Source organism: Emys orbicularis, chromosome 8 (assembly GCF_028017835.1).
Source record: "Emys orbicularis isolate rEmyOrb1 chromosome 8, rEmyOrb1.hap1, whole genome shotgun sequence".
Lineage (NCBI taxonomy): Eukaryota > Metazoa > Chordata > Testudines > Emydidae > Emys > Emys orbicularis.
In genome coordinates this window covers 24,962,319-24,981,554 of record NC_088690.1, presented here as the reverse complement: position 1 = coordinate 24,981,554, position 19,236 = coordinate 24,962,319, and positions in this window count along the sequence as shown.

The following is a 19,236-nucleotide window of genomic DNA, read 5'->3' as shown; positions in this document are numbered from 1 at the left end:
TAACAGTCCTTAATGTCTTTGAAGACTGTTACTAGGTCCCCGCTGAATCCCCCCTTATCTCAAGATTAACCATGCCCAATTTTTTTTAACCTTTCCTCATAGGTCAAGTTTTCTAAACCTTTTATCATTTTTGTTGCTCTGCTCCAGACTCTCTCCAATTTGTCCACATCTTTCTTAAAGTGTGCTGCCCAGAATTGGACACACTACTCCAGCTGAGGCCTCACGAGTCACAAGTTGACTCAGAGACTTTAAGGCCAGAAAGGACCATCATAATCATCTAGTCTGACCTCTTGAACACCACAGGCCACAGAACCTCACCCACCCACTCCTGTAATAGTAGACCCCTAACCTCTGGTTGAGTTAGTGAAGTCCTTAAATCATGATTTAAAGACTTCAAGTTACAGAGAATCCACCCTTTACACTAGTTTAAACTGCAATTGACCTGTGTCCCAGGTTGCAGAGGAAGGCAAAAAACCCCAGGGTCTCTGCCAATTTGACTTGGGGTGAAATTCCTTGCTGACCCCAAATATGGTTATCAGTTGGACCCTCAGCATTTCGGCAAGACCCACCAGCCAGACAGCTGGAAAAGAATTCTTTCTAGTAACTCAGAGCCCTCCCCATCTAGTGTCCTATCGCTGACCATCGGGGATATTTGCTACTAGCAGTCACAGATGGGCTACATGCCATTGTAGGCAGTTTCATCATCATCCCCCCCCCAAACTTATCATGTTCAGTCTTGAAGCCAGTTAGTTTTTTTTTTTTTTTTTTTGCCCCCACTGCTCCCTTTGGAAGGCTATTCCAGACCTTTACTCCTCTAATAGTTAGAAACCTTTGTCTAATTTCAAGCCTAAACTAGAGTAAACTAGTCCTAAAGTAGAGCAAGACCATTACCTCCTGTGTCTTACGTATAACATTCCTGTTAATGCACCCCAGAATGATACTAGTCTTTTTTTGCAGCTGCGTCACATTGTTGACTCATATTCAATTTGTGATCCACTATAACCCCCAGATCATTTTCAGCTGTACTACTGCCTAGTCCCATTTTGTAGTTGAGCATTTGATTCGCCCCTCCAAATATAATACTTTGCACTTGTCTTTATTGAATTTCATCTTCTTGATTTCAGACCAATTCTTCAATTTGTCAAAGTCATTTTGAATTCTAAGCCTGTCCTCCAAAGTGCTTGCAACCCCTCCCAGTCTGGTGTCATCTGCAAATTTGACAAGCATATTCTCTATCATCCAAGTCATTAATAGAGAATATTGAAGAGTATTGGACAGGACCCCACTAGATACATCCTCTCAGTTTGACAGCAGAACTGTGGTCTTTCAACAAGTTGTGCACCCACCTTATGGTAACTTCATCTAGACCATATTTCCCTAGTTGGCTTATGAGAAGGTCATGTGGGATGGTGTCAAAAGCCTTACTAAAATTAAGATGTATCATGTCTACAGCTTCCCCCTCCATCCACTAGGCCAGTGGTTCCCAAACTAGTTCCGCCACTTGTGCAGGGAAAGCCCCTGGCAGGCTGGGCCGGTTTGTGTACCTGCCGCGTCCGCAGGTTCGGCCGATCGCAGCTTCCAGTGGCCGCGGTTCGCTGCTCCAGGCCAATGGGAGCTGCTGGAAGCGGTGGCCAGTATGTCCCTCGGCTCGCATCGCAGGTACACAAACTGGCCCGGCCCGCCAGGGGCTTTCCCTGCACAAGCAGCGGAACAAGTTTGGGAACCACTGCACTAGGCCAATAAACCTGTCAAAGAAGAAAATTAAGTTGGTTTAGCATGATTTGTTCATGACAAATCCATGGTAGCTATATTTTATCTTATTATCGTCTAGGTGCTTATGATTTGATTAATAATTTGTTTCAGCATCTTTACAGGTATTTAAGTTCGGCTGATTGGTCTATAATTTCCTGGCTCCTCTTTGTTCCTCTTTTTAAAGATAGGTGCTATGTTTACCCTTCTCCAGTCCTCTGGGATCTCACCTGTCCCCCATGAATTCTTGAGGATAATTGCTAATGTTTCTGAGATCGCTTCAGTTAGTTCCTTAAGTACTCTAGGATTAATTTCATCAGGTCCTGCCAACTTGAATACATCTAACTTATCTTTAACCTGTTCTTGCCCTGTTTCGGCTTGTGTTCCTTCTCTCTTGTTAATGTTAATTGAGCTGAGTATCTGTTCAGTGTTAACGTTTTTAGTGAAGACTGAAGTAACACAGGCATTAAACACCTCAGCCTTCTTGATGTCATACGTTATTAGCTCTCCTTCCCCACTAAGTAGAGGACCTACACTTTTCTTCATCTTTCTTTGCTTCTAATGTATTTATGGAACCTCTTCTTCCTTTTACATGCCTTGCTAGGTTTAACTCATTTTATGCCTTAGCCTTTCTGATTTTGTCCTTACATTCTTGTACTATACTTTTGTACTCCTCCTTAGCAATTTGTCCATGTTTCCACTTTTTGTAGAATTCCTTTTTGATTTTCAGGTAATTAAAGAGCTCTTGATAGAGCAAGATTGGCTGTTACTAGTCTTCCTATGTTTCTTTCACATCAGGATAATTTGCTGTTGTGCCTTTAATGTTGTCTCTTTGAGAAACTGCCAGCTGTCCTGAACAAATTTATCCCTTACATTTTCTTCCCATGGGACCTTACTTACCAGTGCTCTGAGATTGTTAAAGTCTGCTTTTTTCTAAGTCCATTGTTCTTATTTTGCTGCTCTTTCTCCTTCCTTTCTGTAGAATCTATCATTTCATGATCATTTTTACCCAAATTGCCTTTAACCTTTAAATTTACAACCAATTCCTCCCTGTTGGTCAGAATCAAGTTTAAAATGGCTGTCTCCCTGATTACTTCATTTCTGAAACAAAGTTCTCCAAGGACTTATTGGAAATTTTGTGTTTTGCCATATTACTTTTCTAATAGATGTATGGGTAGTGAAGGTCCTGTGTTTGGATTTTTTTTATATTTGTTCTAGAAATGCGTCCATCACCACTTTTTAACCCTATTTTTCCCCTTTTACCTTTACCCAGAGATTTTCAACTGATCTGTCTCTCACCGCTTTCTGGAACATGTGTATGTATTCTTGATGTATAATGCAACACCTCCTCCTTTTTTCCCTGCCTGTCCTTCCTGAACAAGCTATACCCCTCTATAGCAATTTTTTAGTCATGTATTTTATCACACCAAGTCTTTGTGATGCTAGTTAAGTCATAATTTATCTTATCTACTAACACTTCCAGTTCTTTTTTATTCCCCATATTCCTTCCATTTGTGTATAGACATCTAAGATCTTGAGCAGATTCCCCCATTGATATCCCTCTTGATGCTCCTTGCTGACCCTATTGTAATTTTCTATTGCCCCCCTCCACCCCCCCTCCAATCTAGTCCTCTGTTAAGGTTGCCTTTGTTAATGTTTACCTGTGGGCTTTTGTCACCTGTCCTCTTTGAACCTAGTTTAAAGCCCTCCTCACTATGTTGTTGAGTTGGTGTTCTTCCCCTTCTTGGTCAGGTGCACTCCATCTCTTCTCAACTGTTGTCCTTCCCAGAAAAACATTCCATGGTTAAGGAAGCTGAATCCCGGAACCCCGATAAGTCAGCCATCTTGCTCATATGACAGTCTTTCTTTCAGGTATTTGATTATAATTTTTGTCCCTAAGTACAGTACCACTCAGAAAAGTGACTCTAGAAATGCGTCTCAGTAAGGTTCCGAGTAAATGTGCTGTTTACAAGTGAAATTCCCCCCGCCCTCCCCCAACTTCCAGCCCTGTGAACTCAACCTGGGATCTAAGAGTCAAACTGAGTACTTTCCATCTGTCACATCATATATGTTTTGCAGGGCAAATTATACCCTTTGTGCAATCTCAGTGCTTTCTCTGAGGTTGCATATTTTAGTCCTGCATTTGGAATTTAATAAACAATTTTGATGATAATGCACACAGAATAGAATCCAGCTTTTTCTCCCTCTTGGGAATATAAAACAGTAAAATCTTTTTTTAGTCACTAAAGTATGCAGCTATGAATGACTATAGATAGGAGTAGAACTGTTGTATAAAAATAACTTTTTCAATAGACACTTTTCAGAGCAGAAGTACACATTGTATGTATACTGTATGTGTGTACACCCATGCCCACAGTGTGGCCAAGATTCCATTGCTGACCTTCTTGTCTGTAAATCCTTGACCATATAACTTCCCTGATGTATTGTATTGTTTCACTATATAGTACCTAGGACAAATTACGATGCTATAGGAATGGTAAAAACTTTTTTTAAAAACCTGAATAATCATCACTCTAAAATCAGCATCTTTATTTCAACATTTTCACTTCTTTAGGATCACTTATTCAAGCGTATTGCCATCATTTGACTAAAGGTATGGTAGCTTTTCCATATGTACATAGCCAGGTATGCATGCCTAAATGTCTGTGTACCTTGATTCATGGCTGTGGCTTTACCTTTAATAAGAAAAAACGATATCCTGTATCTATGTGCAGTACTTTGTTTTCCCAGGCATGCCCAAATGATTACACAAATACATGACTCCAGACTGTCAGAAAAGGCTGCAAAATAGAGATAAACAAGCAAACCTACCTAAGCCCCAGGGCAGAAAGTCCTGGCAGCTATGAAAATAGGAGGGTTCAATTCACCATACAAGCCAATCCTTGTTTTCCTAGGTTATCTTAATACCTACCAGGAAGCTATGTCTTCCTGACATGATGAAGGAATATAGGTAAAGCAAAGCTGCTGCTATCCCTACTATCACCAGTAATGCCACCCACTTTTGTTCAGAGAGCTGCCCCTCTGAGTAAAGACCAACCTCCATCAGATTATGGTAATGGAAGTGTTGACACCTGTTCTGCAGGGAGGACATATGCCCCTGTCTCTAAACTGCAGCGAAGTTGAGAGACATTCCTACCCCTACGTAAACAGCCTTGCCTGGACCTTTGCTCTTCGGGACCAGAGACTACAGGTGGTGCTAAACTCTAAGCTTAGCGGGCATCCTCCATTTAATCACTTGCTCTTCAGTCAGGTCTGCAGCCTAAAACTAAAGATAACAGAGCTGACATCACAAAATTGCATGCAATTGGGCAAAGCAGTCCAGGACACTTGTAAGAAAAACTCTTATTCCTAATGGTTGGTGAACAGTGCAGCAAATAAAACTACTTCCATCATTGTTGACCCCTTTCCTAGCCCTGTTTGCCATGAGGCGTTTGATGGCACCCTCTTGAAATGTTTAGGGTCAGCAGCTCCAACCTGGCTAATTGAGTGGCCAGGACTATTGGACTGATTTTTGTCTTGTTTCACCCACTGCAATAGCCTGATAACAGCCGAGGAACCAAATCATTTCCACAGTGCTGGATAATTGCATCTAAGCTACCGGTGTTTTCCCTCAGCTTGTGTATTTGGACTGAGCAGATCACATCTCATGCCCTGATGCCTCTTCAAGTAAGGATCCACAGGGGATAAAACAAAGCTGAATTGGAAACAATATTGCCTGCTTATGGGCCCAGTAGGTGATGCTAGGACTGAGGATTCAAATACTGTAAGGAAGAGTGAACTCCAGACATGGTACTAGACCAACCAGCTGTGGAAAAAAAGCCAAAAAGGTGAGAGCAGGGAGCAAATTCAAACATGTGTTGATAGTGGGGGGAGACAGGCTGCTAACCTACGTGATGGAGGGGCCTGGAAAGCGTCATGGCCCAACGAGGGCGTAACTAATAGTGTAAGCTGATTCTCTCATGCTGGTAGCCTGGCTAGGTCTGCTGTTTTGGCAATCCTGATCCCAAAAGAATATGATCAGCAGACACCATCGCACTTCCCCTTCCCTGCGATGGTGTCTGCTGCCATGGAAGTAGGGAACGGAAGGTTTTCTTCCAGGGGCTGAACTGAATTGCCTAGCATGGCAGGTGTTTGTTACAGAGACCCCATAGCCCGTCTTTCAGCTGAATGCTGGTGTCCTATGGGTTTCGAGTAAGGTCACTAACGTAAAATTAACATGCTTATATCGCATATAGCACTCTTTTTTTATTTTTAAATTAAAAGTATAAAACCAGAGCCAGATAGTCCCCTGCTGCAGAATGGGGCCAGTTGGAACATCCCCTTTCTTCTTGCGGAAGCAGAAGAGGTTCATTCACCGAAGCCACTCTAGAGCCACAGGGTCTTCTACACTAACACCCTGTACTGCCACAGCAGCACCAAGTCCCACTTTCTCTGAATGTTGGCTTCCAGCTGTGCCTGTGTCACATAGCTATGACTTAATAATATTTTATCAAACTTTCCAAATGAATTCACTTTTGAGGACAAGCATGAGAAGTTTCATCCGAAAAGGTAATTCCTCCAGAAAGTTACAAGCTACAGAAAATAGGAGTGTATACAATGAAAGTGTCTCCTCAACCATAATTTTAGCACTGCTGTGCAATAAAGAGCATAATAGTGGGTTTTTTACAGTGGTGAAAGACAAAGTAAAAAAGAACAGGTAGATGTTTGTCTTAGAAGATAATATCCTCTGCTGTTTGCACCTAATTAGCTCTGGTTTGCATTTGTCTGCAAACTTTTAAAAATAGCATGCTGTAAGTCAGACATCTTGAAAGCCTTTGTGCTTAAATATGAAAATTTTTTATATCCTAAATAATATGCTACCAAAGTAACAATGTTTCATAGCACCTGTCTCACTTGCAAATTCTTCAAAATTAGAGTGTGGGGTCTTTTGCTTTTGTTTTTTCCTAAAGTGGTTTTGTGTCGCATCTAAATGGTTAAACTGGCATGTGCCTTTCAAGTTTTGTTTTTTTAACACAGGTACATGTATATATTAAATTTCTCTCCACTCCATCTCTCCCTATACCATTATATATATATTTTTAAATGTTTGTATATGAGGGACACTGACTTGTTTATGCTAGAAAGGGTTTGTTGATATAGCCTAGTGGAGATGCAGTTTGCATCAGCAAAGAAATGTTCTTTTGCCAATATAGCTTATACCAGTTCCCTGAACTCTAAATAATATATGGAGATATACCTATCTCACAGAGCTGGAAGGGATCCTGAAAGGTCATTGAGTCCAGCCCCCTGCCTTCACTAGCAGGACCAAGTACTGATTTTGCCCCAGATCCCTAAGTGGCCACCTCAAGGATTGAACTCACAACCCTGAGTTTAGCAGCAGTCCAATGCTCAAACCACTGAGCTATCCTTCCCCCAAATAACCTATGCTTCCAAAAGGATTTTTTTGGCTGGTATAACTATGTCTACACTAGGGCTGTTTCTGGCATAGCTGTGTCAGGTGTGTGTGGGGGGTGGGGGTGGGAAGGGGTGATATTTTTTTCATATTCCTAACTGACTTTGCTATGCCAGCAAAACTTTTAAGGGTAGATCAGTCAACTGAGCTTTATAATCTGTTGGGAAGATACATTTTCTCTCTGACATGTTATCTTATTTCCTTTTTCTAAAACTGTATGAAAATAGCAACTGTCTTCTCCTATCACCAAATGGTTACTGGAATAATACTGCCATGTATTTACTGTTTGATCAGGCCCATAGCACTGGGGGTGGGCAGGGCTATAAAGAAGATAGTTATAATGTACACAGCCACCATTTCAGGGTGCTTGGGAAGAAGAGTGACTCATGTAGTAACATCAAACAGTTTTATTTTTGAATTAAAAGTATAAAACCAAAGCCAGATTGTCCCCTGCTGCAGAAAGGGGCTGGTGGGAACCAGGGCCGGTGCAAGGATATTTTGCGCCCTATTCGAAACTTCCACCTTGCGCCCCCGCTCCGATGTCCAGCCCCCACCTTCCTATGGCCAAGTTCCCCCCAGGGGCCCAGATGTTCACAAAGTGCAGGGGCATGGGGGGGGGCTGCAAAGAGGGGGGTCGTATGGGGGCTGTTCCAGGGGGTGAAGGTGGCAGAGGGGGGTGCACCGGATTGTTGCAGGGGGTGAAGTGGCAGGGAGGGAGTGGCACAAGGGAGGAGTGGGCAGGAGGGGGTTGTTGCAAGGGGTTGGCAGGCGGGGGGTGTCTGTGCCCGGAGTTGTTGCAGGGGGTGCAGTGGCAGGGAGGGAGTGGCACAAGGGAGGAGTGGGCAGGAGGAGGTTGTTGCAAGGGGCTGGCAGGCGGGGGTGTGTCTGTGCCCGGGGTTGTTGCAGGGGGTGCAGTGGCAGGGAGGGAGTGGCACAAGGGAGGAGTGGGCAGGAGGGGGTTGTTGCAAGGGGTTGGCAGGCGGGGTGTGTCTGTGCCCAGGGTTGTTGCAGAGGGTGCAGTGGCACGGAGGGGTTTGCACAAGGGAGGAGGGGGTTGTTGCAAGGGGCTGGCAGGCGGGGGGGTGTCTGTGCCCGGGGTTGTTGCAGGGGGAGGGACTAGCCGCGCTGCTGGCGGCCCCTCTGGAACTGGGAAGCAGGGCGCAGCGGCAGCCTGGTGCTCCGTTGTTTAAAATTTTTTGGGGGGGCGCCGCTTTTTGGCGCCCCCAACACTTGGCGCCCTAGTTGGCCGCCTAGTGGTTGCATTGGCCCTGGTGGGCGCTAGACTGGGACTTGAGAGACCCAGTTTCTATTCCCAGCTGTGAGCTTGGGCAAATTACTTCATCTCTCTGTGTTTCCCCATTTTTACAATGGGGGAAATGATACTGTCCTCCTTTGTAAAGCATTTTGAGATCTACCGCTGACAGTGCTCTATGATTATTAGTTATTCTTGTAGGAAGAGTTGTTATCCTATTTAATGTAGCTGTAGGAGGGCTTATTAACCATCTTATTACTTGTTAGTTTGTAATTTGTGTGGTAAGGAGTTGCACAGGTTACAGTTGCATCATGTAATAAAGTACTTCCTTTTATGGTTTAGATTGTATTGTCTTCAGGTTCCACTGACTATCCCCATGCTCTTGTACTGCAATGAAAGGGTAAATAGGAGCATCCAATTTACCTTTGCTATACAATTTCTTATTTTGTATTTTTATTGTCTCCTCCCCTCTGCCATGGGTAGTCGTGTTAGTCTGTATCCACAAAAACAACAAGGAGTCCGGTGGCACCTTAAAGACTCCTTGTTGTTTTTGTTTTAAACTAAGTAGTCCTGATCTTTGCATTCGCTCTTCATACAGAAGCCTTTCCGTGCCTGTGTTTTTATAGCCCATCTATGTACCCCTCCTATTTTCTGCATTATCACTGTTATGATGGAATAACTAGGAATTAGAAGATTCCAGGTGAGACCATAGCATTGATTTACATAAAAGATGGTCATAAAGGAGATACAGTAATGAGACTGAAAAATAAAATACAGCAATCCTCTGAATACTGGTAACCATATATACCAGTTATCTCAGTATCTGCATGTAAGAAGGTGGCATTTCTGTCCCATAACATGCTATCCACACACATTAGATAGGGTCCAAACCATGGGTGCAACCACTGTGGGAGGTGAGGAAAATATATCCCTTTGACTTTTTCTTTATTACCCCCTGTTGGGGGGTTGCCTTTATAACAACAGCAAAACCTAAAACAACTCAGCCTTCTGGTTCTCCTGCACTGGGCTGCTCCTAGTGTTTTCCCTACAGAACTTGCAGTTGTCAGCAGGATCTCAGCCAGTACTCTCCTAAGGGATATGGCACAACAGCTGCACTACAAATGTGGTCAGAGGCACTGTCATCCAGAGCTTCCCCTGGAGCACTGAGACTCCACTTTGCAAGCGCTGCCTGGCCCTTTATAGTCACTTTTCTCTGTTACTTTACATGTGTTAAAGCAACATTTTTAAAGAACCCCGTGATGGGAACCAATATTTTGTGCTGCAAGTGTGGCCATTTCCCAACCACGTCATGTTTATATTGTTCTGCCCCAGCTCAGTGGAGGTCTCCCCATCGTATTGACTTTTCCAGTTGTTCTTTTATATTTCCTACACATTTTGAAAGGAATCTGTTACTCCAGAATGTTTTCCCTGGACAGTATTACATTTGACATATATGTTAGCTGCACTGCTCTGCTCTGTAACAGACAGCTGTTAATTCAAAGCTATTTGAATTTAACTTCCTTTCAGTAAAGATTCAGATGCTGATTCCTGGAATATCCCACTTTTTTAGTTACAATTTGCTGATTGTACAAGTATGCTCTACTTCTGTTTAACTGTGTTTTTACCTGTTACGGTTTCTTGTCCTTCAGCTATGATATTTAATTGAAATAGAAATAGGACTCATTATATCCAATTAAATATTTAATTTCCATCAGTTAGGGGTGATAATCATATTTTTTTCCTAAGTATGGTTGGTGAAGGGTGCTGTATGCAATATGCAGCATTACTGAATTCAAAATGCTGGAGAGGTGTGAAATATTCACATAGTAACCCCCTCCAGTACCATGTGGTTGCCATTACGCCACCACTGGTTTCCACTCTTTTGGGGCCAGATTACCTTAGCTGCTCAGATTCTGTGGTGATGAGTGCCATATAAGTGCCTGGGCAGCTATAATCAACTTATGTCAGGGAGCCAAAGAAACAGAACAAACATTATTTAGAAAACTTCCCTAACTTACTACTGTTTCCTCCAGAATTGCAGGAATAACTATCCTTAGGGTTAGGTCAGGATCTAGTGGCACAGTTCTCATTTGCTTGCTTCATCTTCTGTACGTCATTCTGAACATTTTCCTGGAGCTCTAAGCCTCACTGTCCTCACACTTTACTTGAGTAAAACACTCACTGAAGCCCATGGAAAGATTGCCTGAGAAAGGACTGCAGGAGTGGACTCAAATTATTATTTTAATTTAATTGTTCTTGGGTGAATATTTACTGTATGTAGTATATTGTGAAATGAGGGATTTTTTTTGTGCACAGGCCATTTGAAATGACTGATGCTGTCTGTGAAGTGATGGTTCCTGACATGAATGCTTAGAGCATTAACTAGTTAACAGGAGTTCTATTCTCAAGTGTGGTGCTAACTTGTCACATGACTTTAAGCCAGGTTACCTAGATGAAACCCATGGGAATTAGGTGCCTAAATACCTTTGAGGATCTGGACTTTAACCGCTATACTTCAATTTCCGCATCTGTAACAATGGGCATAAATAGTACTTCTCCATCTTTATAAAGTGCTCTAAAAATCCCTGGATGAAAGGTTCTTTGAAGTGCACACAATTATTATTTTATATCATAATGCTTTTAGCTGGACATCTTTGTGCTAACAAAACAGAAACCAAAAGCAATATTTTTCTAGAGTTGCAGAGATATTTCCTTTGTCATATTCAATTCCAGTTGAACATGTCACACTAGAGTTATAGTTCTTAAAGCTGAAAAACAACCACTGTAGTGAAGCTGGCCAGAGAAGAAAAAGTATGTTAGATGTTCAAGTTTAAGATTAAGTAGATCTTAAAATTACTGATATCTGTAAACACTGTTTTACAATGGTTTTTTTAATATCCGAGGTGATGCACACTGAAGCTAATGAGTCAATACAATCATAGTGACAGGTCTAGAATGACAGTACAAAGCAGATAAGGACAGTGGTGCCCAGTAGCACTACATCTCAAGCCTGGCAGCCTTTACCATTACCAATCCTTAGTTTAAGATATGTTTTTAACTATACTCTAAAACCCCACACCAGGCTGGAATGTAGCATACAGTTACAACTTTTCAAAACGTAGAAAAAAAGCAGTTTGGTCATTTGTAAATATAAATAGTACTAAAGCATTTTTAAAAATTAATGACTTCACTAGGTTTTATTTTGTATTCCAGTAATTTTTGCTGTGTGGACTAGAGGGGGAAAATTAAAAACGATTTATTTCCCTATAAATATCCAATCCCTTTTGCTAAGGTCTTGGCCTCATCCCCATCCTGTGGCAGAGAGTTCTAATTACACACTGTCTGAAAAGTATTTCCTTAGAAATTTTTGGCTTAAACGCTGAAGCATCCTTAAGAAATACTTCTACATTCTGCTTAATTAGATGGGGGAACTCAGACCCAGATCCTTAAAGCTACTTAGGTATTGGATCAGCGTTCCAATACCTAAGCCTTAGTTGCCCTGCCGCCCACAGGAATTTTCAGCCCCAAGGTTGGCACTTAGGCTCCCCATACAACATAGGGGGAGAGTTAGGGGCTTGATCTACAAAGGTACTGTGCCATCTAAGTCCAACATTTAGGCACCACTGACAGGCTCAAAACCACGACTCAGCTGCCATCTAACCCTAAGTGTGGGCACCTAAGTTTCACCAGTTAGGTATGTGCAAAGCTGCCTGAGTGCTGATGCTGTTCCAGAGCTGCTGAGTGGCCCAGAACCCTAGTTCACAGAGAAGTCCTGTCCTTGGCATTTCCTATTGGCTCAGCTTGCTTCCTGCTGTGAATCCCACTTTTAAGTGCCCAACTCTTCCTTTGCATTGCATAGGGAGTCTGGATGCCCAACTCAAGGCTAAGGATTTTATTAGGCAGCACGGTGACTAAAATTAGACATTGCAGTGCTGAGCTAAAACCTCCTTTGTGGATCGAATGCCTCGTAGGCACATACGTTTCTATTGGTAAAGATTGAGATGCTGACGTGGTGGACATGCAGCTGCCTCAGTTCTGACACCACCAAGTGACTTGCTGCCTAACTCATGGGCCTTGGTGGGATTCTCAGCCCCAACCAATCTCACCTGTGGGGCCCAACCCATAGTTAGGCTCAGAAGATGCTTTTTGGCAGTGGTGTGTAAACTGGGGGGGGTGTGCTTTCGGGATGGGGAGAAATGCAACAGTGTCTATAGTGTGGGATGGGAGCGGGATTAAACAAATAGGCCGCAAACACCATAAATGCCCCCCCCCGCCCAGCTGCCACTCTCCAGCACCTAGCTCTGAAGGCAGCACCACTGCCAGCAGCAGTACGTAGTGACAATGCCTCTCTTACTGCTCCTCCCATCCCACCCTGTGATACCCACTTGTTCCCGCATTGTTTGTTGAATTTTTAGCCCACTCCCGCTATTATGGCAGTCCTGCTGCAGGGTAGAGCCCTTGCCAAAAAAAAAGGTTTCAGATTACATGTAATGTGGGGGGGCAGGGGAGGGAGGCATGACAAATTCTGTGACTAGTAAGGCCTATGGGATTGCCCCTTCTTCCCCCGCAGCCCCTAGGAGGTGGGGAAGCAGAGAATGTCCTACCCACTGGCCAATAGCAATTCATTCATATTTTTTTCCCCTCTCTCTCTCCCCCGCCCCCATTTCCCAACTACTTAATTATACACAGTGGAAGAGCAGCAACGGGAGAGATCCCCCCCCCCCATGCCTCCCAAGTACCCCAGTGCTTAGGGCACTCTCCTGGGAGGGTGGCTGGTCCACATGGGGGGGGGTGGGATTTGGCTCTCACATCCTGGGTAAATGCTCTTGCCCCTTGGATTTCGGTTAAAAGCAGACCCCCACCACCACCACCTCTGAGATTTTTCTTGAGAAAGGGCTGACTGGCTCAGGCACCTAACGCCAGGAGTGGGTTCATGGCTGTGAATGCCAAGCGTAGGGAGGCACTGGTCCAGCCTGGTGCCTAACTCCCCAAACCTCGTGCTGCCAGGGGGTGGAGGGGGTGGGGAGTGATAGCTCTGGGGCCCTGGTCCCCCTGAAAAAAATCCCCTGCCACGGCCCCAGGCCTGAAGGCATTCTCGCTCCCCACTGCAGCCACGGCAGGGGCACAGAGCTTTTCTGGCCTCAGGAGATGGGGGAGTGGAGGGGTGGAATAGGGCCAGGGCCGAGCTTTCAACACCCCCCTCCCATAGCCCCAACCAAGCTCTCAGCCTCCCCTCTTACCCCCACCCCCGGGCCTGGCCAGGGTCGTGGGGGGTGGAGGTGCTCACGTGCTCAGCCCTGTGGCCCCGACAAGGCTCTCAGCGCTCCTCCCCCACCCAGTGGCCCTGACCAAGCTCGCAGGGCTGTGAGGGGGTCAGGGCTGGGCTCTCAGCCCTCCTCCCCCGTGCCACAGGGAGAGGCAGACAGCACAGAGTGGGGAGGGGCCCTCGGCTAGAAAAGGCAGACAGGGGCTAGCCTCCCCAAGGGGAAGCTTCACCCGCTGCCTATGGGCAGAGCTAACACCCCTCACCTCAGCATTTCCTATGGGCTTGGTTAGCTGGCTAGCTTGTTGGCGTCTGAGACTCCCATTTTTTAGGGTATGTCTACACTGCAATTAGCATGTGCGTGATGGCACAGGGATGTACATAGCTGCGCTAGCTTGTTTGGTGAAGCTGCGGCAACACAGACGTCAGCGTGGGCTAGCTCGGGGGCCCGGCTGCACGTCTGCAGCCTGAGATGCCATGGCTTCGCTGCTGTTGCACCCCAAGCCAGCTCGAGTAAAGGTAGTTCAGGTCTGGCTACATGTGCTGCGGTCAGACACCCTGATTCCAGCATAGCCATTCCCTTACGCGTTTAACTCTGCCCACGCAGCATGTGGAGGAGCCTGGATGCCTAACTTGGACCTGAGGATGCCACTTGCACCACCTAAGTCCCTTTGTAGTGCCAGTCCCAGGCACCTAAGGGATATTGTTTCTTTTCCAGAAACCAGCAAGCTGAGCAGGAAGCCACCTCAGCGACCTAGGAGGGACATGCCCAAGAAAGAAGCCCGTCTCCTGTCTTTGCCTAAGTACCTAAGTGGCTGGCCTGGTACACTGGCTCCTGATCAGAGCCAGGCACCCACGCCACTCTGGATCCTGAGCTCTGAACCCTCTGTTGGCATGAGGCACCTAAGCCAGGCTATCCATTTGGCTGCCCCAGCAGCCAAAACTTCATCGCTTGCTCTCTCTGGGTCCTGCTCATTCTTGAGCTCTGTCACATTTACCCTGTTTCCCTGGTGGGTGCTGCTCCTGGGCCTACAAGTAGGCTTGCCAGGCATCCAGTTTTTTGACCGGAATACCCAGTCGAAAAGGGACCCTGGCGGCTCTGGTTGGCACCACCAATCCGGCCGTTAAAAGTCTCGTCAGTGAGGGCCCAGGGCTAAGGCAGGCTCCCTGCCCACCTTAGTGCTGTGCAGCTCCTGGAAGTGGCCGCCAGGTCCTTGCAGCCCCTAGGCGCATGGGAAGCCAGGGAAGCTCCATGCGCTTCCCCCCGCCCCGAGTGCAGGCTCTACAACTCCCATTGGCCAGGGCTGCAGGGACCTGGCTGCCGCCTCCTGGGAGGTGCAGTAAGTGCCCCCGGGACCCCTGCCCCAGCTTGAAGCCCTCTCCTGCACCCTGAACCCCTCAGTTCTGGCCCCACCCAGAGCCCATACCCCCCATGCCCCAATCGTGTGCCCTGGCCAGAGCCCTCTCCCACACCCCCAGTGAAAGTGAGTGAGGGTGGGGAAGAGCAAGCGACGGAGGAAGTGGGGATGGAGAGAGTGGAGGTGGGGCCTCAAAGAAGGGGCAGGGTAGGGGCGGGGCCTTGGGGGCAGGGGTGTTCAGTTTTGTTCCATTAGCAACTTGGCAACCCTACCTACTAGTAGCCTGCATCCAGCCCCCCTCCCACAACCCTCCTCTTCCCCCCCCCCCCCCCCCCGCCAGCTGCATGTTCAGTGCATGCCTATGGGAGCAGGCCCCACTGACAAGATAGATGGTAGCCTGCTGGGGGGGTGGGCACCCAGCCTAAACTGTGTGTTAGCTGTGTGTGTGTGGGGGGGGGGGTGGCCTGTGGGCTGAGGTGGCTTTGTGAATGCTGATTGGAGGACTCGTAGGCACCTAGAGGACTTAGGGTTAGCTAGCAGCAGAGTGGCACTTTTGAAAAAAGTCAGTGGCACCTAAATGGAGGTGTTAGGTATCTAATGAGGCAGCTAGCCACCTAATACCTTAGAGGAGTCATTGGCCATTTAATGGATAACAGCAGCCACCAGATTATAGAATAGTTACTGGTAACGATATTAAACCTCCTACTTCAAGGCTAAATCCAGTCTCTAACTATTAGCTATTAGAGATTATCCCACAACTGCCTCCTGCAGGGTTCTCGTTCCCCTCTCCTACCCCCACCCCAAAGTATCTGGTACTGGCCATTGTTGGTGACAGGACACTAGATGAGCTGGACCTTGCCTCTAATCCAGGCTGGCAATTCCTAGTTAATATAGAAAAGGGACCAGTACACTGTTTAACCCATATTTAACTACAATTTCTTAGGGATTTTTACTATGGCGGCATGTCGCATGCAAGCCTGACAGCCACACAGTGATAGAAGACCTCAGGCTACATTGGCTCTGCAATGAAAGAGCTGCAGCACAGCTGTGGCTGGCCTGGGTCCGCTGACTTGGGCTCAGGCTGTGGGGCTAAAAATAGCAGTTTAGCTGATCAGCCTTGGGCTGGAGCCTGGGTGCTGAAACGCAGCGAGGGGCTCACAGCCTGGGCACCAACCCGAGCCTGAGCGTCTCTACTGCTATTTTTAGTCCCACAGCCTGAGTCGCAGCCAACGGACCGGGCTCTGAGACTGCGTGCTGCCAGTTTCTTTTTGCAGTGTAGACATATCCTAACAGCGCTATATTTTACCACGTCCAAAATCCTTTTAGCGTTAAACCAATAATAAAGTAACTAAAAGACAGGTCACTATGGCAGCCTAGGAGCCACTGTAATCTATAACAACATCTTTTACAGTGACCATTAACATGCTCTGTAAATCAATTTGACTAAAGTTCACCAATTTTAAGTTGACTAAAGTTCACTATGTGCTGGATATGCCGCCAGTAGCCAGGGTGAAATGGCTCTTCACATAATCATTAGTTTAAAATCCATTCTTTTCTTTCTAAGGTGCCATGACATAACACGCGAGGAATAAAACACAGTCACTAAGGGTATGTCTTCACGGCAGCTGGGAACCATGCCTGCCTGCCCAGGCAAACAGACACAAGCTACCTCTGCTCAAGCTACTGTGCTGAAAATAGCAGTGTGGACATTATGACACAGGCTAGTCACCTGTTTAGGGATCCGGTGTGTGTGTGTGTCAAGAGGGCTTGTACTCAGGTGGCTAACCCATGGCACTGTTTGTGCCACAACATCCTCGGTGCTCATTGTTAGCGAGCTACCTGAACTTGAGCTAGTGTGTGTCTGTCCACCTGGGCTGGGAAGCTCACCCTAAATCCACGGTTCTCAAATTGGGAGTCAGAACCCCAAAGTGGATCACAACCCCATTTTAATCGGGTTAGGAGGGCTGTCTTAGACTTGCTGGGGCCCAGGGCCGAAGCTGAAGTCTGAGCCCCATCACCCCGGGCCAAAGCCTGAGCCGCATGGCCTAGGACAGAAGCTAAAGCCTGAGAGCATCAGCCCTGGGTGGCAGGGCTCAGGTTACAAGCCCCTTGCCTCGGCTTTGACCCCGCCCCCCACCCTGGGTGATGGGGCTTGGGCTTTGGCCCCCACATCCGGGGCAGCAGGACTCAAGCTTTGGTCCCCCCTTGTGTAGTAATTTTTGTTGTCAGAAGAGGGTCATGGTGCAATGAAGTTTGAGAACTCCTTCCCTAAACGGTGGAAATTAAACATCAGCTGGAAACTGGCCAGAGCATGGGGGTAAATAATTGGCCAAGTAGTGTAACTTGTACTAGTTTTGCATTCAGGGGTTTGCAGACGGAAGGAGTAAGTAGCAGGGGAAAAAATACCAACTGAGACAAAGTAGAAGGACTGCTCTATCCTACTTGCTGCATCCCTTCCACCTCTTTGCAGTTACAGTTTAGATTCTCACAGAATCATAAATTGGTGCAAATTATGCTATATGACCCATTACACCCATTTTCTAACCAAATGCCACCACTGTTTATGTCCTGGCTGAGTATGATGCAGACTTCCACAGGAGGTGCAGCTACTCCCATCAGGTGTGAATTTGGGCAAATTGTGTACACCCAGTGTGATCCTACCTCACTTTTAAGCTTCCTGACTTTTGACATTTTAAGATCAACCATTAACAATAGCTTTGGTTTCACTTTTTGTACAATGAAGGAGCTTTATCGCCTGAATTATAGCATTCATGTAATAAGTAAATTACTCCCCACAATTACTTCGAAGAAGTGATTGAGTTTTAGTAGTTGGGAGGTAAAAGGACAAATAACACTGGAAATGAAATCCATCTTTATGCACAAGCCATTATAACCCAATAAGACCCACTGTGAATTTCCATATATCGAACTATTAGTGTCCATCCCTGTAATTCACAGGAACTAGCCACATGTGCATCATGAAGAACCTGCCATGTTCTGCTACTTTTTGTCCTCAAGGGGACAGTCTCAGAACCACTGAACTCAATCCACTCAGGCTCCTAATCTCTCTGTGACCCAGGATCTATGAGAAGAAAGTTACTGGGGAAATGGATGGGAGAGAGTTTGGAGTGGCAACGTTATATCTCATGTGATTGATGCCATACGATTTCTATTCTGCTGGGTGGCGTAGACTTAGGAACATCACATAAGTACCTATCGTAGGGGAAGGCATCAGTTCATATACTCTTAATCCATTGCGGGCTGTCTGCAGATTGCAGCTGGAAATGGGAGGATTACAGCGTTAGTGGGAAGTATAAAAGGCCAAACAGAATAATGGAGTTAGTGAGAGTCCTCTGACCTCCTGAAGTGGCCCCTCTTATTTCTCAGTCTTAATTATACGCACAGTGCCACAGATGGTGGCAATATCCCAGGATACAATCTAGTAAACCTTGCCCTGCCCTCTACCCCATCTCCATTAAGAAAGAGCAGCCTGACATCATAGCTGCAAGTGCACATTTACATCAAAAGGAATTTTCTTTGCCATTTTCATATTAATGTGAAATGTCAGACTGTAGCATCTCACACACGATCTTCACATGGGAATTTTCTTGCCGTTAAAGACTCTACCTTGGAGTGGAGCCCAGCCTTTTAAAAAGAAATACAACATTTCCAGATCAAATATTAATTACATGCTCAATAGAATCATATTTTTCAAAGGGAAAACTTATAAACAAGAAGTTAGGCCTTTCTATATGACCAGCAATACATTTTGGATTTGAAGGCTTATGAAAGATAATCACATAATTGTGAATTAGAAAAATACTGGCCTAGCCTGCATAAAAACCTCCATTAAATAAGTATTTTAAGTTTTCACTATGAAAATTCAGTGGCAACGTGCTTTAAAAAACTATAATGAATTAAACATCCCATTAATGATAGTCATGTTGCTTTTTACAGATCACATACTTATACAGGAGGTGAGCTGGCTGGACAATGTTAATTATTGGATTATAATACAATTGGATACAAAATGTCCTTTTATGTATTCCTTCGCAAGAACTTCCTGAATATTGTAGCGGTTTCCACCCACAAATCCTGTTAACCTTGCTTTTTTAGATTGCCTTGCTCTTCTGCGAGGTTC